Source organism: Lygodium microphyllum, chromosome 6 (genome assembly GCF_053477565.2).
Source record: "Lygodium microphyllum isolate KBCC chromosome 6, Lygodium_microphyllum_v1.1.10, whole genome shotgun sequence".
NCBI classification, from domain to species: domain Eukaryota; kingdom Viridiplantae; phylum Streptophyta; class Polypodiopsida; order Schizaeales; family Lygodiaceae; genus Lygodium; species Lygodium microphyllum.
This window is the reverse complement of record NC_141140.1, coordinates 99,719,358-99,747,169: the sequence shown is the minus strand read 5'-3', so window position 1 is coordinate 99,747,169 and position 27,812 is coordinate 99,719,358. Positions and strand designations below refer to the sequence as shown.

At 40.8% G+C, this 27,812-nt stretch overlaps 1 pseudogene; it reads left to right on the top strand.

Annotated features, from left to right (window-relative positions):
• The first annotated feature begins 24,979 nt into the window (after positions 1 to 24,979).
• LOC148034862 (germin-like protein 8-2 pseudogene) lies at positions 24,980 to 25,971 on the top strand (annotated as a pseudogene).
• The last annotated feature ends 1,841 nt before the right edge of the window (positions 25,972 to 27,812 follow it).

Below are 27,812 nucleotides of genomic sequence, written 5' to 3'. Positions count from 1 at the left end.
CAGAACTTCTTACTCTATAATTGGAGACAAACGCAAACGCAAAAGAAAAATCATGCTATTTGTAAAGTGGACTATTTTTGGGCTTAAAGATAAATAAATCTATAAATACATGCCTTGTGAAGTGCTCACACAAGGCATGGGGGGAGATTGTATCCAATTTGTCTTTTTGTCTCATGTCGTGCAAATTGGCTTTTGCTTTGTACTTGAAATTATGAAGGGTTATAGAGTTCTTTGTTCTTGGGGACCTTCTGACATTCACTACACACATATATAACATCCAATCTACGCACCAATGGTATCAGAGCTGGCTGAGATCAAGAGCTTCCAATCCCTTGCCATCTCGTGCGAGGGCAAATCTCCTGGAACAAACAGGTTTCGTAGGTTGTCTCGTGACAAAGTGAAAACACGTGTGATCCTGGCGGTGAAGAACCCCTTCCTGTACCCTTTGATCGCGAAGGACCTCTCATAAGAGGTGAAGAACCACTCATGAAGTTCCTTTACAAGTCGTTTTTATTCACAAAGAAGCAGACAAGAGTTTTATGAAGATTGACTTTATAAGCTTGAGAAGCTTAAAGGGAGCTTAAGCTCTCCAAAATTCATGATTTATGGTGGAAGTATGTACTCATGGGCGGCGATTCCAACGAACCTATATTGACTTTCTGCACCAAATTTTTCAAGTTGCTTGAGCTTTTGAAAATCTTTAAGCTATTAAGCTTAATCTAAAGCTTAAAGTTTAATTATCAATCTCTTCCATAGTAGATTTTCATATCGTGGTACTTTTGAACTAGTTTTAAAGCTTCAGTAAGTCCTTGTTCCTAGTTGCAACTTGGCTAATGGATATATAGCAAGCAGACTACTCTCACACGCAGTCTATGCTAAAGACTATTTTCTCTTGGAAGAAGACCGCTTTCAGTTTCTATACCCGAGAAAAGCAACATCATAAAAGCAAATGCATACTAATAAACAAAGTAAGTTCATGGTGATCTTCTTCACACATGGCTAGAAGATGAGCGACGGATCTTCAATCAAATCCAAGATGTCGGATCATAACATGGACGATTTTATGGGCGAAGGCAATTGGCTAGAGCCGACTATGGAGTAGAAATTGGATCTAATCATGATGTAGCTTCAAGAAGAGTGAAGGGAACGTCAAAACTTGCAAGGACAACTGGCTACACTTCAACAATTCATTGTTGAGCAAGACAAAGCGTAACCTGAAGATGTCATTTGACATACTATTGATGCGACACTCCATGCACATGCTCTTAGAAAAGAGGCCAATATAAGTAAAAGAATTTTAACTTCTGCACTTTTAATGGGCAATGTGATGGCAAAATTTTTCTTACTTTCATTAGTCAATTTGATGAATATTTTCATGAAGATCAATATGCTGAAAAAGATAAACTTAAATGCATCACTAACCATCTAGCAGACAGAGCATCATTATGGTGGATTGTTGTTCGCAAGAGTGTTGATTGTCCCTCTACTTGGAAACAAAAGAAAACTTTGCAGAAATTTCTTTCACCTCAATTCCATGAGAAAGCTATCAAATAGTGGGATCTCCTGCAACAAAGAGATTGTGAATCCATCTCGCAATACACTGAGTATTTCTGGAGTGCCTTACTTCAACTTCAAATGCTTGAAGATGTTCTTAAGGTGACTCACAAGCGCAAGTATATGCCCAATTTGCTTGGTCACTTCTATGCATTAGGGATTCGCTAGTAGTAATAAGGAGATGTCACTTGTGCAAGAAATATATGAAAATACCCCTTATCTACCCCCTATTTATGGGACCTTATCTTATAAAGTTTACCTTCCTTCCCTTAAATAACCCCCCTCCCTTACACTCACGTGGTACCATATGGTAAACCCTAGTGGACCCCCCGGGCTTCTATGTGGAAGTTAATATATTCAAGACAAAAGACTTTGGAGGATGCGATTTCTTTAGCGCATGATGCAGAGAATAAAATTCATGGATGAGAAAAGAGACCATAAAAAATTTCAGTTAATGGTAACTTTGGTACAAAGCAATTCAATTCTAACTTCTGAAGATTCAATCAAACTTGCTTTGCTTCTTCTTTTTGTAAACCTTGGACTCGACCTCCTACTTTACCATCAATTGCTAATTCAGACCCTATGCCTTCCCTCCAACCAAATCTCAATATACCCAAACTTTCAGCCCTTACCATGTCTCCAAAGCAAAGCTTATGGTTTGCTACAAGTGTCATCAGCCTGGACACTTAGCAGTGAACTGTCAGTCCAAGAAGCAAGATGTTCAAATCAATCACTTGGGAGCAACCATATCCTATAATATACCTTGTATATGTCAAAGAGATTAGACCTATCTACCTCAACAACCTTAGATCCTAATCCATGGAAAAGGATAAATAGAACCATAGATAAGACACCATGCTAGTATGATACAAAGTGAAAAAGTGGGGTATGTTTGAGCCTTATAGATCTTGTTTTCCATAAACAATAAGTTATGAGACAGTATGTACCAAAGCACATAACACATTCACGAAAGGCTAGGAGTACCATTGTGGAATCTTAATACCCCTTGTTTTTAACAAGTAGCTCATTACAAGTTTGATCAAGCTAATCCCTTTCATATAGTTAACCTTGGTCCATATATCCATATACAATGTAGGCCAGCACTTGTATTGTGTCATGAAGGCTATTATGAATGAAATCCCACTATAAGCACTACAAGATATAGGCCTTATACCAACGTTAAAAGCAACGAAAATATAAATAACAAAATTTACCCCCATCGTCGCAAACAGCGTCGTTATCGGCGATGTCATAGAACAGTCAGTAGCGTCGTTATCAGCGTCGTTATTTGTATCAATATCACACGATAATACTGACGCAAATAACGATGCTTTGCAATGCAAATAATGATGCGTATAGGTAAATTTGCGATGCTAATAGCGACGGTAACAGGGGGAAAAATTTTGTGGTAAGCTGCCCTGCCACATATAGCACTGTGTGCTTTATTTGGGCCATACAAAATAGTTTCTGCACTATGTACAATGCTTGTGTAAACAAAAACAAAATGTACTGAAATCATAACACTAATACATGAAATAAATGCATGATGTATAATGAAAGTGACTGGTACAATCATGACAAGATATCACTATTAGATAGAAAATGTCTACACAGATAGGGCGACCAAAAAAGAGCTCCAAGGATCCAAGGGCAAGGTACGTATCCTCGCCATCCGAAAGCTCATCCCACCACAAAGGAGCATCGAACGGACTCTGCAAAAAAAGAAACAATAACACATCAGTCCACCATACAATAATGCATTCTAATCAAACATGGTAACTATGGACAAGAAAGATGAGTGACTTATAGGGCCGCCCCGTCTATACAATCGGTCGATCAACGCAGTGAGACCATTCCTCTCTTCATATCAAGTCTCAAGGCTAGTCGGATCGCGATTTGTAATGGAGTGCTACAAAGAAAACAAAATACTAACTGTTAGAAATATGATTGTCAGTACAAAGGATATTGCAAAAAGAAAAGCAAGCAAAACAAAAGAAAAACTTACAAAGTCCTCCAGATATGTCCTGTGGCCACCACTCCCAAGATGATGGACCACTCTAGACTCTAGTCCTACCCTCGCTGCCTCACGCTGCTGACTCCAACGTCCTAGAGAATTTGTAGCCTTCTCCCTGAGTCCCGGTGCCAGTCGTACGCGTCTAGCCACTCGAGCTTTGCAGCCCCACTCTTGAGTGCCTTGCGTGTGTCCTATCGTCTGTGTGACATATAGGCACACATGCAGTGCATCATCGAGCCCGTAGAAAATCTATCTGCTATGGCTAGAACTGGAAACTCCTTATGCAAGGATGCTACTATGTACTCCTTGCTCTCCTCCGATATATTTTTCCAATGATCTAAGACGTGCCGAAAAACTTGTTGGCACAACTCTCTCATGCGAGCCATCACACTCATCCCCTCATCATTCATGATGATGGCTCCTGACCTATCATCGACAATAATAGGCATATCCCTCTGGGGCATGCCTAAGATGGGTCCTCTCCCACCTGCGTCCACGCTCTTGGGCATATCCAGGAGACCCCTGTACATCCGGTGTAGCAACCGGGGTAGTATTTATCGGAGTAGCACCCATAGGGGTGCCACCTATAGATGGCTGAGTAAAAGCCGAAGTAACTGGAGTAGATATCCCCATCCTGGAGGTGATGCAACTCCAGCAAAACGACGAGACGGAGACACCGTATTCATGCCTCCAGAGCATCCACCTGAGCCACACTCCCTAGAACTGCCACGAGAGTGAGGAGTCGCACATGTATCCCATGCCGACAGTAGGCTCACTACCTTCGTATCTCTACAGCATCCCCCTGACCCTGAAGCACTCTCTCCCTCTGGCCCAAGTCTGGAGTGTCGACCTCCTCTGCTCAAAGCTAAAGCATCTGATCGTGCTAAAGTAGATCTAGTAGAGTGGCTTGACGATGTGCGAGACAGCTCCTGGTCTGCCATGTCTCTAAATCTTGCCATCTGATCTGGAGACATGCACCTGAAGATATCCTACAACTTCTCATCGCTCATCCCTCGACTCATCTTGAAAAGGTCACCTGCACAGACAAAAAATGATGTTAGCATAATCAATTTAAATCATACAAAGCACGATAATATAAATCCTAAAAAAATGATCTCACTTAAAATGCATATGTTATGTACCCTTTTAAGCGATTAGTCAACGAATTGAGTAAGTGGATTCTCCAAGTATGAAGTATCCTATGGTTCCATGTCAATCTCCTAACACAACTCCGCATACACTAGAAGGTCGATAGACATGTCACCATAAAAGGATGAGTCTACCTCGTTCTCAAAGAGTTCTTGGACTCCTATATTTCCATCATTGTTAGCCGATGTTGGTTCCTCTATATGCTTTAAGCTTTCGGTGGCCTCCACCCCTTGCAATATCGACCCCTCTATTTGCATATTGTCCTCATCTATGCTCCGAACATCGCTTTGATCATATACTCTCGCACTTCGAGGTTTTCGGGGGTTTGGATAGAAGATTACCTGTTCAAAAACACGTACAAGAGAGATTAAACTATTGTGACATGTACCATGTCGTAATACAATTAACAAACAAATGAGTTCATGCACCTATTCACAATGGGCTGGCAACACAAAGGTGTCGCGCAAATCCGTCCATTTTTTTTCGGAATCTATTTTGAGAAATCTAGATGGACCTCATCGAACTATTGCTCCAGCTCCTTCAAGTACCACTTTGAAACACTGCACATCGAATAATATCATGGAGAAGCTATGGTAATCCACCTAACAATACTTTGCAAGTTCCCAAAATAATCCATCTCATCTATAACCATATTTGGATCTATTGCTCGTTATCGACTCTCCTGCTTGAACCTTGCCATGATACCATAGTCCATTGTGGAGCGCACTTTATCAATACGCTCCATGCGAAAATGTCGTCCGCGCGACCACGCTGCACTATATATTTTGTATTGTACATTGAAACACTCAAATTAGTTCTCGTATATAAAATATAGATACGAAAAATCCTAAGCACATCATCACCTTTGGACTACATCTCCTCGAGAATTTCCACTCCTCCATTGAGACCTCTACTCCTTCATGAGACGTTGCGGTCAAAGCTCCATCCAAGCATCGCGTTGACATGAACCGTGGCATCTCCTCCATGCCCTCAGGATATCAAATCGGTGGATGGCGCATACTACGTCGAAATACAGATCGCGTTTCCTATCGATCTTGCGTAGCTTGCTGGTACCTGGCAAGCCACGTCTTCATAGAGACATGGTGCAACATACAAAAGCGATTCACCTTCTCCTCCATTGTAGCATCCATTCTTTTTTCTACCGCATTCCCAACTACCACTTCTTTGGTCAGTCTATTATCGTCCTTTAGCGACCATAGCATATTGTTGTTTGGATCCACTGTTGGTAGCCATTGTGAAATATGTACTAGCGCCTCAGACACCAACCAACCTTCAGCCACGCTACCTTCTGGCCGAGCTTGTTGTCGCACAAAGCCTTTTAGGGTTTTCATGAAGCGCTCCAAGAAGAACATCCATCGCATATGGACAAGTCCAGCAATCTTCACTTCATCTACAAGATGCACAAGAAGGTGGATTTGTATCGTGAGCATGCTGGTAGGCAGGTATTTCTCAAAGAGACAGACTGTCTCCACTGCTCCCCGCCTCACGGATTCAATAGAGGACATCTTAATCTCCTTCTATGAGATCTATTGCACCAAAGTCGATAACCTGCAAATGGCCCTGTGTATTTCTGGAGTAAGGCATCCTGCGATCGCGATCGGTAGTACAAACTGCCACAAATGAGAAAGCATTATGAACAATGGCTACACTCTAAATACCAAAATGCACACGCCAATTACAATCCATTCGTAGTACAAACCTAATATATCTTATGCCAGTCATGGGATTTTAGCCCTAATAATTGGTCGTCTTTAGAAAATGCAGACCTGAGAGAATGCATCATACCTGTCGGAGTGCAGATAGACTTGACTACTTACTTCACAATGCGCTCTTCTTTAGCGGACAAAACCCAAGGAGCGCGAGGTAGGTATTGGCGACCATCAGCACTTGACTACGGCCAAAGAGCCTCCATCTTACCTACCTCCTTCAAATCCATTCGTGCCCCTATAGTGTCTCTCTTTCCTGTGATGTGGTCCCATAGCAAGCTGCCCACGTTCTTGAAAATATGCATGGGATCCAACAAGTGGTTGATTTGTAATAAGTGGGTCCAATATGACAACTCGTAGAAAACTGAGAACCACCGCATTTCATTTGGATGTGACTCCGCGTGGACCATTTTCAGCTCGTACCAACTTGCGACATTCATACGTATTGGAGGTCATCCAAGAAAACCTTCCCTGAGTTCATGACCCTCTCACAAGAAAGCGACGTGTCCTTGATATACTATCTTCTTCATGGTTCGTGACCTTCAAGAGTCTAACTGTGGCCCGCACAATGGACATGCATGAAACCTGAGATAACCAGATGTATTCCAATACCTCCATCCAGTGAATACAAACTCGAACGAGATAAAATATAGATATTACCAATGAGAACGGAAGCCTATTTATCTGAGCACTCTCCGAATCCGAAAAGTCATGCATTGTCCACATGAGAATGGCTCGAATATTGGCGGACCGTCGACCATCGTGCTTGCTCATATCTTGCACGGTGACTCCCTCCTCCCACAAAATCTTAAGCTCATGGACTAATGGACGAAGGTACATATCCATATTTTTGACTTTGTAGTGGCCGGGGACGAGTAAGCTAAGGATGATATGTCCTTTCTTCGTAGAGAGCCATGGAGGGATATTGTAGTTAACAAGGACTATAGGGCACACACTGTAAGAAGTTGAGCACAGACCGAATGGGTTCACGCCATCCATTGCAAGACCGAGCCGAAGATTCCTTGGCTCTCGGGCAAAGCCTGGGAAGGTAGAGTATATGTGGCTCCATGCGCGTGAATCCGCTGATATATGTTAAACTCCATCTGTGGACCTATTCTGCGCATGCCACGTTGTCAAGATCGCCATGCCGAACATATGGAACATGTGGTTTATATGGTGGATAAGCGAAAAGTGTCTGAGAAATTTTTGAGGGATGGTTTGCCCTTGCAATTCTTGTCGATACATGTGAGCACCACACTTTGGACATGTCTCCATAGTCTTGCATTCTCCTTGAAATAGCATGCAATCGTTGATACATGCATGGATACCGTTGTAGTCCATGCCAAGCTTTCGTAAAATATGTCGTGCATCATCACGAGACTCAGGCATGGTATTTACAGGTGGTAATATATGATATTTTAATAACCTGAAAAAAATCATAAAACACCTTGAAAAATCACAAATGTTTGTAATAATAGTGTCAAAAAAAAAATCAATGAAGCTTATGTGCAAGGTACCTGAATAACTCGGTTACGCTCGTATCGCTCCACCCGTATTTTGCTTGCATACTTAAGAGTGCAAGCAGTGCCTTCAACCGAGATACTTGGCACCCATTATATAATGGTATGGATGCTTCCTCTCTAAGCGGATCAAAAGTCTCGACATCCATGGGAATCAATGCATCGATCATTGCCTCCATCTCAGGCTCCAAGATTAATGGTAGGTCTCGAAGGTTGCCTGTCTCCTCTGGTATTGACGGTATAGATTGGGTAGTGCCTTCCAAGTGGTGGATTGGCTCATGCACTCCATCCATCGCATGCCCATGAACTCTTCTAATTGGCCGTAAAGGGTGCACTCCTCCTTGGGATGAGACGTCACCTCCCTGGATATAAAATTTTCCAACCACACCCAATCTTCTTGTATATGGTATTCAATTAGCTTGCGAGTACAATGCATGATTGATATTAACTTTTCTTACCGTTTGCTAAAAATACGCAATTGCATGATCAAAGATCTCAGACTGAAACTCGCCGAAGCTTGTACTTATTCTATAGACAATCGACGTTTTCATCAAGAGAGTAAAGTTGGAGAAAAAGAGGAGAGAAGGGAGAGAGGTAGAAATAGAAAGAGAGATAGAGAGAGAAAAGAGATAGGGGGAGAGAGAAGGATTTAGGGAGAGTATAGGAAGAGAGAAAAAGGGAAGATTGAGGGAGAGAGAATGGTTGAGAGAAGAGAGAGGAGAAAGCAACTAGAGCATTTGACACCCATAGCCAACATACAGTAGAGAACACAAGCACAAATTGACTACGACTACGACTACGACAATGACCACGACTACGACTACAACTATGACCACGACTACGACCACGACCACGACTACGACTACGACTAAGACTACGACTACAACTATGACTACCACAACCACGACCACGACCACGACCATGAGTATGACCACGACTACGACCATGACCATGACCACGACTATGACTACGAGGACCACGACCATGACTATGACCACAACCATAACTATGATAATATAACGACTATGACCATGACTACGACCACAACTACGACTATGACTACTTATATAAAGATGAAGAGAGAGATGGCCTAGGATCGGCCTAACCCCTATGAGCCTAGGATGAGCTTATTGTAAGGTCTTATTTCCTTTTCTCTCTTTCTCTCCCTCTCTCATTTCCTCTCCCTCCCTCACCCTCACTCTCTCTTTCTCTCTTTCCCTATTAGGTTCAATGATTTTGCTCTCTTCTTCTCTCTCCTCTCCCTCTCATTTTTTATCTCTCCTCTCCCTCTCTCATTTCCTTTTCTCTCTTTCTCTCCCTCTCTCATTTCATCTCCCTCTCTCACCCTCACCCTCTCTTTCTCTCTTTCCCTATAATGATTTTTCTCTCTTTTTCTCTCTCCTCTCCCTCTCTCATTTCCTTTTCTCTCTTCCTCTCCCTCTCTCATTTCCTCTCCCTCCCTCACCCTCTCCCTCTCTTTCTCTCTTTCCCTGTTAGGTTTAATCCTCACTCACTCTTTCTCTCTTTCCCTATTACGTTTAATGATTTTTCTCTCTTTTTCTCTCTCCTCTCCCTCTCTCATTTCCTTTTCTCTCTTCCTCTCCCTCTCTCATTTCCTCTCCCTCCCTCACCCTCTCCCTCTCTTTCTCTCTTTCGCTATTAGGTTTAATGATTTTTCTCTCTTTTTCTCTCTTATCTCATTTTTTCTCTCTCCTCTCCCTCTCTCATTTCCTTTTGCTCTCTTCCTCTTCCTCTCTCATTTCTTCTCCCTCCCTCACCCTCTCTCTCTCTTTCTCTCTTCCCCTATTATGTTTAATGTTTTTTCTCTCTTTTTCTCTCTCCTCTCCCTCTCTCATTTTTTTCTCTCTCCCCTCCCTCTCTCATTTCCTCTCCCTCTCCCTCCCTCTTCTTTTCCCATTTCCTCCCTCTCATTTCCTCTCCCTACCTCTCCCATTTCCTCCCTCTCTCATTTTCTCTTCCTCCCTCTCCCTCTCCCTTTCTTTCTCTCTCATTTTCTCTCCCTCTCTCAATACACACGAACTATACCAAAAACAAGTAAAAGAGAGAAAGAAAACTCCCTCTCCCTCTCACTCTCTTTCTCTCTCCATCCCTCTCCCTCTCCCTCTCCCTCTCCCTCACTCATTTCCTCTCCCTCTCTCAATACACATGAATTATACCTCATTTCCTCTCCCTCTCTTTCTCTCTCATTTCCTCTCCCTCTCTCAATACACACGAATTTATATACCAAAAACAAGTAAAAGAGAGAGAAAACTCCCTCTCCCTCTCTCATTTTCTCTCCCTCCCCCTCTCCCTCTCCCTCTCCCTTTCTCATTTCCTCTCCCTCCATCTCCCTCTCCCTCTCTTTCTCTCTCATTTCCTTTCTCTCTCTCAATACACATATTTTATACAAAAAACAAGTAAAAGAGAGAGAGAAAACTTCCTCTCCCTCTTTCATTTTCTCTTCCTCTCTCTCCCTCTCCCTCCCTCTCCCTCTCCCTCTCTCATTTTCTTTCCCTCCCTCTCTTTCTCTCTCATTTCCTCTCTCTCTCTCTCTCAATATACACAAATTATACAAAAAACAAGTAAAAGAGAGAGAGAGAACACAAAAGCAAAGCAAGAATGGACAATGCACTCACTGTAAATTTACAACAAAAAGGCCTCATAGACGCACATTTAGACGCGATTTTTGAATATAGAGAAATTCTTACGCGCTCGTCTATCCGCCCGTCTATTTGCGCATCTATCATTTCGCGTCTATAATCGCATGTATCAATGAATTTACATCCACAAATAGACGCACAATAGACGCACATATACACGCGCATATAGACACGCTGGTAGACGCGCTTTTACAAGCACTCATAGACGCGAACGAAAAACAAAAAATATCATTTTTAAAAAAAGATATTTAATTTATTTTTTAAATTTTAATTATGAAGCGCGTGTAGTCTGCATTATAGACGCGCGTATAAACGCGAATTATCTGTAATTTAGACGCGCTGATAGACGCGCAAAACAGAACTGGAAAAAAAAAACCAGAGAGCATGTACCCCTCCCATACATCAGATTGTCTATTTGGGAAAAAGACAATGTATCTTACGGGCACGAGAATTGAAAATACAAGTCCATGTATTCATTATATATTAAAAGCATTTACAAGGGAAGTTTAAGTGCTTGCGACCTAAAGCGTGGCCGCAAGCAGTAGGCTCAAAGAGATATCATACATATACAAGAAAAGAAGGCCTCATGAGGAGGTATGGTGCTCCTCTACGAATCTGAAGAGGAAACATCTTCGCTAGTACCACCATGGCTACTAGCGTCGCTATCTCCCTCCTCGCTATGCTCCACATCCGGGTTCGCCTACACACACAAAATATCAGAGTTGCTTACATAGACAAGGTGGAGAAAAAGTTATAATTAGCTACACTTTTAATAGGAAAGTAAGAAAAACATACCTCCTCTGGCTCTCGAATCCTCATGGCCCGGTTGTATTGGTCCTCAGTGATGAGACCCTCCTCATAAAAGTGAAACCATGTCGCTGCGCGGTTATGGCCTCGATGGTAACCTACCTCTCTAGGAGTAGGTGTCCTACCAACGATGGTAATCTCCAAAACATTTAGAGATATATAAACAATTATGAGTCACAATATATTAGACTAAAATATATAAAGAATTGAAAGAAATATAAATTTAAAAAAACTAGAAATAAAAAAATACTTACAAACTCTGTCTTCCACGACTCTCTGCCACCCGATCCGTAATGCAACGATCCCATTGTTTCCATTTGGATCTGTCGCGCCTCTGCGTGCTGGTGACTCTTCACTTTCTTTGCTGCTTTCTTCTTGGCTTTCTTCCACTCTATGCGGTGGCACATAGGTGGTTGGCTATAGGCTCCACGCCCCTCCTCCAGCCTCCGCAGTGAGTCCCTGGCCCGTGTCATGAGGTGGGATCTTTTGTTGTGAAGCATATTCCTCACTTTTGTACGTCCCCAATCATCCGAGAATCGCTGATCCTCAGGATTTGGGTACCTTCTATGGACTGCCCTCAACACCTCCTGCCACAAGCCGCTTTTGAAGGCAATAAAACAATCTTTATACGTCGCATCCATGACGCTCCTCATATACGCCATTACATCCCTTCCCTCATCATCATGAATGATGCCACCAGCATCTATAACTCTATAGTACTGGCGTACAACCTCCTCTACGTGATTTACTAGTGAGGGTGATCACTCGCCACCTCCTAGGCAACCCCCACACAAGCCTCGTCCTCCCCCTCGACTCTCCCTCCTCCCTCTCTGTCGACTACCCTCTGCCTCGCTGGACGCACGAGCTTCTGCACATGCACGTGCTTTTGCAGATGCTTGTGCTTCAGCCGATGCACGTGGAGCACGTGGAGTACTTGCATATGGAGTACCTGCATATGGAGTACCTATATGTGGAGTACCTGCATGTGGAGTCTGGAAAGTAGTGCCAGGCAAAGACGCCAGAGGCGTCCCAGACATGACACTGAACACCTTGTCCGCTGTGGGAGAGCGGCCAAGGTGTTTGGTCATCTCTCCCATGAAGTCTTCCCTACTAGCAAAACCTCCAAAAAATGCATTGATCCCCCTGCCAAAGGAGGCCAATGTATCATTCATGCAATCCACATCTGGGTCATTGCTAGATGAACGAGGATACGATATCTGCAAAAAAAACACAGGAAAAAGACAAATTTATTTGCATACAAAAAATCATATATTACCTACATTTTCAAAGAGCTTTCTTTAGACATTGAGCATAACACTTAAGTGCTAATGCTTCTCTTAAACAAGAAAACTGATAAACACAAACATGGGATTGGTCACATTCATCATTGCAAAAATTTATTGTTTACTATCAAAACTGGGAGACTTGGCGCACGTATCCCCGCGTCTACATTGCAGGTCAGACGCGCCCTCAGACGCGCTCCAGAGTGAACCTTTTGTCCAACGCGTCTATCTGCACATCTAACATGCAGCATAGACACGCTGTCAGACGCGCATCCCAAGTCAATGCACGTGTATAATCGCGTGTAGACTGCAGGTCAACCTTCTGTGCAGCGCGTGTATCATCGCATGTACACTACAGAGCACACGCGCCATCACATGCGCTCTAAGACGCGCCCTCAGACGCTCTGAGAGGAAATATTTTTCGCGTCTATGTCTGCGTCTACATTGAGATGTAGACGCGCTATCAGATGCGCTCGGTCGGTCGATTTTAGGCCGATGACCGCCATTGATGATTTACAAAATGCAATACATAATGGAATCACAAATCCTAAATACACAAATAGAGCAGAGAGAGGAAGAGAGAAACAAAGAGAGAGAGAGAGAGAGAGAGAGAGAGAGAGAGAGAGACTCACCTTGGGTGTTTGGTGTGGCGGGTGGTGGCGCTTCTTCCTTCTCCTTCTTCCTCTCCTTGGTAAGTTACCCTCCCTTGATGCTTGCTTGCTTGCTTGCTGCTTCTTCTTGTTCTCCTCTTTCTTTTTCTCTCTTTCTTCCTCTCCTTGGCTTTCCTTTTTCCCTTCTTGTGTGTTTGAAATGAAAGAAGAGGTGAGTCATGAGGAGGTGAGACATGAAGAGACTAGGTGAGGCATGAAGAGACCGGATGTCGGCTAAACTCAAGCTTCAGAACCGCAAAAAACACAGGAAAGGAAAGGTGCAGTTTGAAAGAAATGATTTAAGTATAGTTTGAATTTTGACTTGTGCGTCTATTTTCGCGTGTATATGTGTGTGTATTGTTCAGATAGACGCGAAAAAAACGCCAATGTAGACGCATAGTTAAACGCGGATATAGACGCGCATTTGGGCTTTATCATAATTTTTTGTTTTTGAGATAAGTTTTGATAGTGAATTCTTATCATAAGTTTTAATGTATTTATAATGATTTTTGTGTATTTAAAATTGAGATCTTATGTAAACATATGAATGACAAATATTTTGATGTTGTCATGAATTAGGTTTAATCATGTCGACGTCGTCATCACCTAGTGCGGTGCAGGCTGGTGAGTCAATGAGCACATCCTCAGGTGAGGATGAAACATTGCGTCTTCATAATCGAGATGCATGGCTACGATAAAAAATTAAATGCATGTGTGATCGTTGTCGAGGGTGTATTTTTTGAGTACGTCGAATTGCAATGTCACACTTCAGCTTGTATGGAGAATGGGACCGAGAAAAATCACCGGTATTCATTGTTTTTTTTACCACTAAGATTGCATATCTATGTCACGGGAATTATATATCAACGTACATGAAACTCCCTTTTGTGGTTGAGCAGGATGCAGTGCCACATCCTCAAGTACTTCCTCCTGGGCGTCGAGAGATTGCAAAACGTTGACACGAGGAGGCAGAGTCTTCAAGAAGAGTAGAGACTGACGACCATGATAGTAGCCCTCATGAAATGCCCCATCAAGTCGTAGAGGATGAGATTTTGGACAACATGGTACACCATCTATTTTCGCAACCGGTTCAGGGAGAAGGTCACTCAACGAAGCCAGATGATCTACTATATGTAGCATCATCTACTCCGTTATATGAAGGTTATACGTACTCCGTTCTTCGTGCGTCCCTCGAGATACTTAACTTGCAAACAATTTATGGATGGAGTAATGTCAATTTGGATGCGTTATTGTAGTATGTATCAATTTAATTTGGCTTATGAATCATAATATTAATTGTTCTATTTTGAAATCAGACAGAAATATATGTTGGTGGTTTTTTAACTCACTTTTAAAAATATATGTAAGTTATTATCACAAATGCTTCTAAAAGGAAACAAATTGCCAACTAAGAGAGAGCAAACAAGACATTACTTGACATCTCTGGGAGGCCTCGATTATGTCAAGATCCATGCATGTATCAATGATTGTGTCTTATTTCGTGGGATTCATGAGTTTGCACAAGAGTGTCCTGTTTGTGGCGAATCAAGATACGAAGTGGAGATGAAGTCAATGGATGTGCCTCGTAAGGTTTTGCGACATTTTCTGATTTTTCCACGTATAAAACTTATGTTCAAGTGTAAGTCTATTGGAAAGCTCATGTCATGGCATGCTAGTCATCGTTCAAGTGATGGAAAATGGAGGATCCCTGCAGACACACCGGCATGGCAACATATAGATAATTTGTGGCCCGTTTTCAAAAAAGAGCTAAGAAATTTAAGATTTGGTTTAGGTATGGATGGAATCAATCCATTTGGCATCAAAAGCACATCATACAGTGTATGGCCAGTGGTATTGGTGAACTATAATATTCCTCCATCCATGGCAATTAAAAAGGGACATGTGATGTTGTCCCTTCTGATTCCTGGAAAGCACAAGGTAAAAAACATGGACATTTACTTAGAGCCTTTGATTGAAGAGTTAGAAATGTTATGGGAAGGTATTGAGGTACAAGATACAAGTGCATCTGCATCCTCTAGAGATTTCACATTGAAGGCCATGTTGTTGTGGACCATGCACGACTTTCCAGGATACGAAGAGTATTCAGGTACATGTATATAACTCTATATTTGAAATTCAAGACTTGAATCAATTGCATTTTATTAATTCACTTGTTTTTTCAGGTTTAACCATTCAGGATATCATGCATGTCCTATTTGCGGTCCCTCTCTAGTTTTCTCTAGGCCGACACATTTAAAGAAGGTTATCTATGACAATCATCATCGATTTCTTCCTATTGACCATCCCAAATATGTTCTCTCTACTAATGGAATGACTCCACAATCTCTAACCATTCGAGATTGGAAGGAGAGATGGATTAATGCTGACAGCCACCCTCCACTCGGCATGAGTCGGTAAGAAGTGTATTTCTCTCGATTGACTTTAAAGTATTTAGCATGATGAATTGTTTACATAATATATTGTTTGTTTGTTAGGTTCTCTATATTTTTTCGTCTTCCGTACTGGATTGAACTCAAGATCAATCACATGTTGGACCCCATGCACATATTCAAAAATTTTGTATCTACATTATGGGATCACTTGATAGGGGCTCGTGATTCAGTTAATGTAAGGGAGGATTTACGTAGCATTGGTCGCATGAGACGAGCCTGGCCACGCATTGGACCCAGAGGAAAGATTGAGCTACCCCATGCACCTTGGATGTTGTCAAAGAACGAGGAAAAAATAGTGAAGGAACAAATATATAGCTTTCGAACACCCACAGGATGTATGAGATGTCTCAAGGGAGCCTTCATAAAGAAAAAGAAAAGAGGTGTGGAGCAACTATCTGGTTTGAAGTCCCCTTGGCACAAAATGATTCAAGTAAGGGTATCTCTAACCATGAATATAGTAATTAGTGGAGTAACTTTGTGTAAACTTTGGGGTATGATGACTTTTTCCTCAACTAATCATTTGATCTATGAATATTGTTTACATTCAGTTCGTACTTCCTACTAGCATATCCCATTGTGTATCCAAAGATGTACGTGATATTATTTACAAGATGGGAGAGCTTGTGAGGTGTGTATACATTGTATTTTTTCATTATATATCTTTGAATTTCTACACAAAAATAAACAAGTCTCAAATGCATCTTCACAAATGCATGACCTCGAAGGAAATTGATCCAAACACATTGCAAGATGCTCGAGTATTATTTGTTGAGGTGGTTTGTTTGGTGGAGGAAATTTTGCCTCGATCCATTTTGACTACTCAATTATATTTACTCGTACATTTGATTGATGAGATCGCACTTTGTGGGGTAGTTCATGTAAGGTGGATGTTTTTTCTTGAGCGCTTCATGAAAACCTTGAAAGATTTTGTGAGGCAAAAAGCACGGCCTAAGGGAAGCATGGCTGAGGGTTGGTTAGTGAAATTACCCCTTGTTTATATCTCTAAATATCTTGCTGAAGTGGATCCCTCTCAACCACGACTATGGAAAGATGATGAAGACTTGAGGATGACCTCTATAGTACCTCAAGGAAAAGGAATGAGTAAAGTGCTAACCAAAGAAGAACTTCGTAAGTTAAATAGTTTTTGTGTGCTCAATAGTGATGTAATGAGCAAATGGGTAACACTATATAATGAAGCAAGGGCAAGAAGAAAAAGCGAAAGACAAGAATTTCGCACTAGATATGGACGTAATGTCTCATTTCCAGATCATCTTAATGCGCTCCCACGTCATATTGATATAGATTGGTTACATGAGGAAATGGAGAGAATGGAAAAAGAGGAGGAAATTAATATATCTCAAGAAGAGTGGAAATACGCATGAGGTTGCTTATCAAAGGTGAGACATACTATCAATTAATTTGTTTCTATAAGTTTTATTTTATATAAATAATTGACATGTTTGATCTTTTATCTTTTACTACTAGTGCACATTATTCAATGCACTTTGGTGTGAGGGTAAACATCTTCGAACTCAACGTATAGATGAAAAGAGAAATACCCAAGATTGTGGTGTCCTTGCTCACTTCGAGGATGCCAATGGTACCATGGAAGGTTATTGTGGCTTGATCCAAGATATTTTGAAGCTTGACTTCAAACGATTCTTTATATATGTATTGGATGTGAAGTGGTAAAAAAGAAGTGGTAACAAATGGTGAGCATTGCACAATCAGACGTCATCCAAGTGGTTTTGTAATCATTGACTCTACAAAATTTTACCAAAACAAGAATGACACATTAGTACTACCTCAACAATGCGAGCAAAGTATATATGCAAAGGCTAATTTCTTTATATGTATACATGTGATACATATACACAATATAATAAGTACTTAAGTTTTTTGCTTTTGTTTTTCAAATACAGGTTGTGTATCATCCAATGGTAAACAATAATCGATGGTGGTGTGTCATCCCTATATCTAATCATTCAAAACCAATATATGGTAATATTACCGACATGGAGATAGCAGATGACAATCCAACAATTAATGATGATGTGCATGATGACACCATAGTGGATGATATGCATGATATAGTACAAGATGAACCTCGCGAGGATGTTCAAGGAAATGCAGAAGAAGACAATAATATGATTGCTGATGATATTGATGAAGTTATTGAGCAATATAGCAACACATCTGATAGTGGGATAGACTTATTTGTTTCGTTACCTCTTGGTAACATAGACCTCGAAGTAGATAGTTTAGCAAGGGCTGATCTCATTGAAGATGAGATGGATCATTCACTGTAACATACTTAATTTGCTTCTTGATTCAATGTGTGTTCCTAATTCTATGCCTTTTATCATGCGCACACGTGCATACTCAAGAATAATAGTCAATTTTAAAGCTAAATTGAATTTTCCATAATAAAAAGGAAGTATATTTTATCATCTTCAAGTAGGTAGAGAAATTACGAGATACATATTGCAATGATTACTACTAATTGTAAGGTTTATGTTGCTTGCCGCTAATTACTTATATCAGGCTTGTCAACTGGAGGAACTGCCATTCATTAGAGAGCAATGAAAAAGTAGTTATTAACTCTATTTTTTTAATTCAATGATTCAATGTGTATTTTTAATTCTATGGTTTTTATCATGCGTACATGTGCATGCTCAAGAATTAATTTCAGGTGGTTAAATAATTATTAACTTTGGTTTTTTAATTATGTGAATTGCTAATTTTAGGTGGTTAAATAATTGTGCGTCTGCTGGCACATCTATATTAGCGTCTATTTGCACCGATATATAGATGCAAAATTCGCGTCTATTTACACGTACGTTTACACGCACTTATAGACGCACTCATAGACGCGCCCGACTTTGCGCGTCTAACATGCGCGTCTATGCCTCGTTTCTGTTGTACTCGAAGAAGGGTTTGGTAGCTCCTCTTTGCCCTCTTTGCAACGGGAGCTCCTCTTCACCCTCTGTACACCTCCTCCTCTTCTTCACGAACGGCGGCGGCGGCAGCAGTGGCAATGGTGAGAAGCTTTCTTTCTCTCTTTCTCTCCCTCTTTGCAAGATGGTTGTTCTCCTTCTCACTCTCTATTTCGTGAATGCGCGAAAAATGACACGCTCGAGTTTCGGCCCGCGTTTTTTTGCTCTAGGTACCATCGCTATTTGCGTCATTATTAGCATCGCATTTGCGATGCTAATAGGGACGCCGCTATTTATCATCGCTAACGCCCATCGCTATAGGCTCATATCCTTGTAGTGAAGGTGAGAGAAAGATAGGGTTAGGGAAGATAGAAAGCAATGATAATAGGAGTTATTATACATTACTTGGGCAAAGAAGGAAACACTTACATACTTTTTGATGTGACAAAAACGTACGGAAAGGTTGCTGGCCTATAGCACTTGTTAATTTTATGGCCTAGAAAAATTAATTTTGCCTCTAATAGGTGCAATAAATTAGCCATAGGAAAAGGCAAAAACATAGTTAAATAGTCCATAAAGCTACATTATATCATGGGACTCAAATAGTTCAACAATCCTACCAAGTTGAGAGAAAAGGAGAGACCAATCATGTTAAGTGAAAAAGTGGCTAGCTCACAAGTGCCAAGTTGGCCAATATGGTGTAGTAATTAGCCTTGGTAATCATCTAACTGTAGTTACATTCTTTATGGATATAGAGATTCTTCAACAAAGGATGCCTATCTCCATATTAGAACATATACACTACAAGATACATGTCTCATACCAACGTTCAAAGCGACAAAAATGTTCATAAAAAATTTTGCCCTTGTCATAAAAAAAAACATTGGTATTAGCGACGCCATAGAGCAGTCGCTATTATCGTCACTATATGCGCCACTATTTGTGTCACTATCAGCATCGCATATGCGACACTAATAGCGACGCAGTTAGCGAAGTATATAGCGATGATTTGCAACACTAACTGTGATACTAATAGCGACATGTGTAGTAAATTTGTGACGCTAATAGTAATGGTTACAGGGGGAAAAAAATTTGTGGCAAGGCAGCAAGCTACCATGCCACAAATAGCACTATGTGCTTTATTTAGGCTATACAAAAGAGTTATAGTCATGTGTACAATGCTCGCCTCCATAAAGGAAAAGTGTACTTGAATCTATAAGACTGATACATAAAATAAATATAAGATCATGTAATGAATGCAACGGTACAATCATAGCAAGCTACAAAGGATGATAATAAGATAGTATATAGAAAATGCCTACATAAATCACATGACAAAAAAAGAGGAGGATGTGCGCTCCACAGATCAAAGGGTGAGCTATAGATCCTCGCCATCTGAAAGCTCATCCCACTACAAAGGAGCATCAAACAAACTCTGCAAAAAAAAAAACAACTACATATCAGTCCACCATAGAATAATGCATTTTAAAATTAGTAATTACGAACAAGAAAGATGAGTGACTTATTGGGCCACCACGTCCATACAATCGGCCGATCAATGCATGAGACCGTGTCTCTCTACATATCAAGTCTCTAGGCCAATGGAATCACAGTTTGCAATGGAGTGCTATAAAGAAAACAAAATACAACTGTTAAAAACACAATTGTTAGTACAAGGGATATTGCAAAAAAATAAGTAGAACAAAAGAAAAAATTACAAAGTCCTCTAGATAAGTCCTATGGACAGCACTCCCAAGATGATGGACCACTCATGCCTCCAATCGTGCCCTCGCCGCCTCATGTGTTTCTATCTCCAATGTCCTGGAGAATTTGTAGCCTCCTCTCTAAGTCGATGCCAGTCATCTACGTCTAGCCACTCGGACTTTGAAGCCCCACTCCTAAGTGCCTTGCATACGTCCGATCGTCCGTGTGACATGTACGCACGCATGCACTCCATCATCCATCCTATGAAAAACCTATCTACTGTTGTGGGTATCGGAAACTCCTCATCCAAGGATGCTACTATATAGTCCTTGCTCCCCTCTAGTATGTTCTTCCAATGACCCAAGATGTTGTGTTGAAAAAATTATTGGCACAACTCTCTCATACGAGCCATCACTCTCCTCCCCTCATCATTCATGATGATGGCTTCGGTCCTATCATCTACAACGTATCCATATCCCTCTAGGATAAGCCTAAGATTTGTCCTCTCCCACCTACGTTGGGGAGGGGTCACTCATGAATATATGTATATATAATGTGAGTTCAAAATAAGGGGTTTTTAAAACATCAATTTTATACATTTTTTACATACAAAAGGGTGTCATATAAAGGGGTGACTTACAGATTGAATAGAAAATGGTTGTGTTTTATTCAAGAAAAATTCACAGATTAGGATATTTATAAATACGCCATGAATGCACGTAATATAGAGAATATATATATAGTGAACCCCCCAAGTACCTACGATTACGCTCTTGGGCATATCTATGAGACCCTGTACATGATCTGGTTTACCTACAAGGATAGTATCTCTCGAAGTAGCACCCATAGGAGTGTCATTTGCGGATGACTGAGCAAAAGTTAGAGTGACTAGAGTAGACGTCCCCACCGGTGTGATAAATCCCATAGGTAACATAGCACGACGAGACGGAGACACTACGTCGGTACCTCCACAATAACCACATGAGCCACACTCTCTCGAACCTACAAGAGAGTGAGAAGTAGCACTCGTATTCCAAGGCTCATGCCTACAGTATGTAAAGTCTATTATACTATGCATGGGGACGAGGGAGTAGCTACCCTATGTCGGAGTGTTTTCCGTCCCGTGGTATTGCACCAAACCACTACTACTACTAGTACTCGCCTTCTCAAACACACTAAAGGTGCACCTTTCACTATATATATATATATATATATTACTACTTCTACAAAAAAAAAAAGAATAAATTAAAGAACTACTACTACCACTACCACTACCACTACCACTACCACTACCACTACTACTACTACTACTACCACCACTATAAACAAGAAAAGAAAAAATTAAAGAATTACTACTACTACTACTACTACTACCACTACAAGCAAGAAAAGAAGAGATTAAACAATTACTACTACTATAACAAACAAGAAAATAAGAAATTAAAGAACAAGATCTTACCCTCTCTTTGTTTTTTATCCATTCATTCTCCTCTCTCCTTCCTCTCTCTCTCTTTCTCTCTTTCTTTATTATGTTTCATGTTTATTCCCTCTCTGTCTCGTTCCTTCTTTCTTTTTCTCTCTTCCTCTCCCTCTCTCATTTCCTCTCTTTCTCTCTCAATACACATCATTTTTAACAAAAACAAGCAAAACAAAAAGAGAAAAAACAAAAACAAACCAAGAGGGAGCAATGCATTCACTGCAAAGGTCCGAGGATGGATTCGGTAGCTCCTCTTCACGATGGTGGCTTCTCTTCTCCCTTCGTGCAATTCCTCATCTTCTTCGCAAATGGCAGCAGCGCCAATGACAAACTCTCCTTCTCCCTCTTTCTCTCTTTCTCTCTCTCTCCCTCTCAAATGCAAGATGCAATTCACTCTCTCTTTTCCTCCCTCTTTCGCTCTTTTGTGCAAAATGCCGCGCTTTGCATTTTTTCATCTGACTTCCATCGCTATTTACATCGCATTTGCGATGCTAATAACAACGCCGCTAATTTGCGTCGGAAATGATGGTCACTATTATCCTATATCCTTGTAGTGATAGATTACCATAGTAGTCTATGTGGGTCTTTGTCCATCCAACCAAACATGCAAGTGTATAGCTACTAGGATCATGAGTTGCATAGTGGTATTTGCTAATATAAGGGGCCCAATGAATGCCATGCCACAATGTGTACTATTAAAACATGCAAAAAGAGCTACCATTCTTGGTCTTTTATCTAGGAAATCTAACCAACGACATAGAAGCCACATACCGGTGGCAAATACACTTCCATTATTGTATGGGTGTTAAGCTTTTAGTTCTTGCATTCAAGCTAGGAAGTGAAACCCCACTAACAAGAGCAAATTCTTATAAGTTAAATAGTAATTACAATCTTTACTTGCCAAAGGATATGTTGTAGTGAGGAGGTCTCGCTTGTGTATGTGTTTGCTTTTACATTCTCATATACACTACACACAAGGGCAAGTAAGATATGTCTTAAAGGATCTCATTAGCATATGATAATGTGGTGCTACTTTTCTTGTTCACTCATAAATATGATATTATAAAGAAAATTTCACAGTTATCATCATTCTAATGCATCATCTTCAACGAAAAAGATGTCTAATTAGTCTATAATGCAAAGATCTCTATAAAACAAGTTTATTAAGCTTGTTTCACTTTCCCATATGCACACATGGTTGATGTTCACAAAAGTTAACTACATCCTTATTTGTTTTCAAATAACCTTGTTTGTGTAGTGTAATAGAGTTGCATTACAATCAATAAGTACTTTACTATTTTAGAAGATGCCTGCTTGCAAGTGTTAAAACCTAGCTATAGAAATCTTTTGAACTTCTTTTAAACATCCTTGATAACTATTTTGTTAGTACGCATGCATGAGTACATATCCCTATATGCATAGATATTTGGAAAGGTTATATCTTTAACATCCATACATATGCATGTCTACACACACATATAAATATGTACGCATGTGTAACTTACATATATATTGCCCATTCCCTCGAGGCGGTTAGTCTAGAATATATGTGTGTATCACATGAGTTCAAAATAAAGTGCTTTTAAAAATACTAGTTTTATCCATTTTTAATATATAGAAGGGTGCCATATAAAAGAGTTACTTATACATTTAATAAATAAGAGTTGTGTTCTATTTCCAAGGGTGCACTTATCAAAAATCATCTATATAACGTGTGTTGAAAGGGTACTAATAAGTACCCTTTCTCTACATGCTGTAAGGCTATAAAATGACCCCTTTTACTTTACTAAATTTAAGGGCTTTTTCAAACAATAATTGAAAAACCCCCTTTGTAAAAATAATCCTAAAAATGTTACTAAGTAAAATACAAATTCCTTTGAATTCACATGGTACCTTACATGTTCTATTAAGTGAACTCTCTCGGTTTCATTCAAGAAAAATTCATCGATAAGGTTATCTATAAACAAGCCTTGAACGCATGTGATACAAAGGATATGTATGTAGTGAATCCCTCAAGCCCATCCTCCACTTGCACAAATCTATGCACACGTGTACACACACACAGATAGAGTTGTTGAGAAACTTCCTAAACCAAATCAAATATATATAATATAACATGATAGATAAATTTTTAAGAGATCTTTATGTATATCTTACTATTAACTTGTGAAATAAAAAGTTAAGACTGAGCAAAATAAGAACTTGATATGTGTAATTTGAGTAACTTATTTCTTAAGATCTATCCAAATTTCTCTATTATTTTAGCACCTTTATAACTATTCCTATGTAAATTTCCCGTGTGGTTATTATATTTGAACTAAGCCTCCACTTTTACCTTGGTAGGCCCTTATGATTACATCACCTTGTTACATTGTAGAATATTGTTGCCCATAAGAATAGAACACTTGACCTTGGGTTTATTACAACACATTACAAGAATAGCATTAGTTTATCCTACCAATCATATTATTAGATGGGTTAATGATATAAATATGAAAATCCCCAAGCTCATACCTTGTTGTGGCCATTTGCCATAGACGGGCCACGCTCATGAAAACATGTTTTCTATCCGTTTTGGAAAAACATCGTACACGTTGGAAAACTTCAATAAACTACCCGTGTCACAAGAAAGCCGATGAGAAACGATTAACTACCAAGTCGTAGGTCGGAGCGACTGGAAGCATTCCATGAACGAGTGAAGGACGACTTCATATGTATTTTACATAAAAAACCTCCCCGCGTGATTGGATCCACAAGAGCATGAAAGACCTGGTAAACAAGCTCATGACCTGGTATACGGACGATTATCCACGCATCTAGCTCGTACTACTTATATGGAATCGAAGGCTCGATCTTCCCACCATTCGATCACCGGCGCAGCAGTTGTTCATTCCTAAGAAACCCCCATTTGTGCTTGCTGAAAAGCGTGATCTGTTTATACAGTATTCGCTGATCGGAAGAGGTTAATTAGATACTAGAGAACCATTCGGACCCCTGCTTTCTCATATCTACCGTCCTGCACTCACCATACGCAATACTGTATCCATGGCATCATCACTAAAGCTTGCTATGCTAATTGTAGCTATCACGTTGGCGCAGCAGCTCGTCGACCCGATAACTCGCACTGAGGCGGCGGATGAGGACCCCTTGCAGGACTTCTGCGTGGCTGATCAGTGGGCGCAGGCGGCCGGAATCACAACCGTGAACGGTCTGCTGTGCAAGAATCTCCAACAAGTGGAGGCCAAGGACTTCGCCTCTCCTCTGCTTCGCCAGCAAGGCCAGTTTAACAAGGCGCTCGGCTCCGCTGTGCAGCTGGCGTCGGCCCTCACCTTCCCTGGACTCAACACCCAAGGCCTGTCCGTGGCCCGCATCGACTTCGCGCCCAATGGTGGGCTTAACCCTCCACACGTCCACCCGCGTGCCACCGAGGTTCTCTTCCTTGCCGAGGGCACGCTTGTGGTAGGCTTCGTCTCCACCACCAACAACACCCTCTTCCAGCAGACCCTGTACAAGGGCGATCTCTTCGTCTTTCCCCGCGGTCTCGTCCACTTCCAGATCAACCCGGACAAGAAGAAGCCTGCCCTCGCTATCTCCGCGCTCAACAGCCAGAACCCGGGCACCTCCCAGGTCGCCCCCGCTCTGTTCGCCGCCAAGCCTCCGCTGCCCGAGGACGTCCTCCAGACCGCCTTCGCCATCGACAAGGACGAGGTTTATAGCCTCATTAAAAGCGTCGCCACCACACTGCCGTGATCATGTTAATTCGTGTCACACCCTCTCGACACATCGTTGCTACACAGTCGAGGTTTACAACCTCATTAAGAGTCGCTACCACACTTTTGGAAATCATAAAAAGTAATCCATCGATCGAGAGGTCACAAAAACATCCTGATATATGTCGCACTATGTTAACACATTATTGCTATACAAATCAATATGCTTAGGCATTATTCTTAAAGAATCCATATTGTTGCCATTACCTTTCTTCAATACTGTGCCTTATTTTTACACACAACACTTACAAATTTGAGAATCATAAAAAATAAACCATCAAGAAGTCACAAAAATATGAGGTTTCATGTTCCATGCTTCCTAAGTTTGTTTATGAAAAAATTTATCGAAATGGGAAGCACTAATAACGTTACGCAAGAAAAACCCTTCTATGCAATATAGTTATCATAAATATCACAATAATCACTATTATTACTACCTTATGGAATTTTTAAACTTCCCTACTACTACTATCGCTACTGCTACTACTACCACTACTATGATTGTGACTACTACTTTGATTTCTGCTTCTGCTTTGCTACTATTAGTATTATTTTTGCTACAGCCACTAGATTAGGTGTCACTAGCCAATGTGGCACATATCAAGTCTTTGTGTTAGCGAGCATAATTTCACCATATAGAAAAGGCAGACACATTCAAACAATAAAGGCAATTATAATTGTATGGAGTAAATGCACTAATGCATGTTTAACTTTGTTGCTTCCCCAAGGATTCCTTTATTGAACATGTAAGATACTACATAAGTTCAAAAGAAAGGGTATTATATTTCGTAAAATTTACAGGATTATATTTAAAATTTAGATTTTTAATTTATAATTTAAAAAAAGCTATAAGTTTACTAAAGTAAAAGGAGTCGTTTGAAGGTCTTATAGCATATAAAGAAAGGGTATTTCTTGATATCCTTTGAATGCACATTATATAGATGATTACTTATAAGTAAACCCCCCCAGGCTACTTCACACTCTAAAACCAATTCTAAGAAAATGGAGAAAAGAATGCAAGAGTGCAAGAAAACAAAAGACTTGATTGAAGCTTGATTGTATTCATTGTTGTACAAGTAGTGTTTATATACAAGCATGCCTCATAAAGAGGTCAATGTGGAAGGTGGGCAGTTAGTGGAAAACGATATGCACTTGGTATGTGCTACATGATAAGATGATCATAAATGAGAAGAGTTTGAATAGATAATATTTGGTGACTTTGGAAGGCTTACATAAGATATTTGAATATTCTTCCAACATCCCCCCTTAAATGGAGAAAAGAGGCAGATTTAAAAATGATTGCAAGGAAATGAGTTATTACTTTATATCCCCCTACAAAAAGGAATGTGTAGTCTATGTGTGTACATGGGATAACGTTCATGTGGTGTGGTGTGTGTGATGTGTTTATGTGTTAATGTGGGTGGTGGGGTATGAGTGTGTTTATGTATTTATGTGGTAGGGGTGAGTGTGTTTGATGGTTGATGGTGGTGCAACTTTGCGGTAGATGCAATAGGGCAATGGAAACTTGTGGTGGGAAGAGGTTGGAGGATGATAGTGGCTACTTGAGATAGCGGATGGGTGGCTTGTGGCATGTAGCATGGAGGAGGTGGATAAGAGAAGTAGGCACTAGTCATGGTGGAGATTGAGGGAGGTGAAGATGGGTATGGGGAGAACGATGGTGACTGGCAATAGTAGCAAGGGGGAGCCATAGGAGATGATGTTAAGTGGTAAAAGAAGGACACTATGGAGGGCCTGGTAGCCATTCAACAACCATTAGGCCACCAATTGAGTTGTTGGCAGGGTGGTGGAGAATGCTAAGTGACAAAGATGGAGAAGAGTGGGGAGTGTGGCATTGGCACCATGGTAGGAGTGGCCAACTAGAATGGAAAATGGGAAGGTAACGTGGATGATGGCAGGAGGATAAGATATGTAGGGGAAGGCCTTGGCTGTGAGGTTGTAGGGCACATGCAAGTGGTGGGAAAGATGGGATGCATGGACAACGAGTTGTCGACATGGCAGGCAAGGAGATATGAATAGGCTAGTGGATAGAGAAGGTTGATTGATGCTCTCTTACACATGTAAGCACAAGGCCACAACTAGTAGCAATG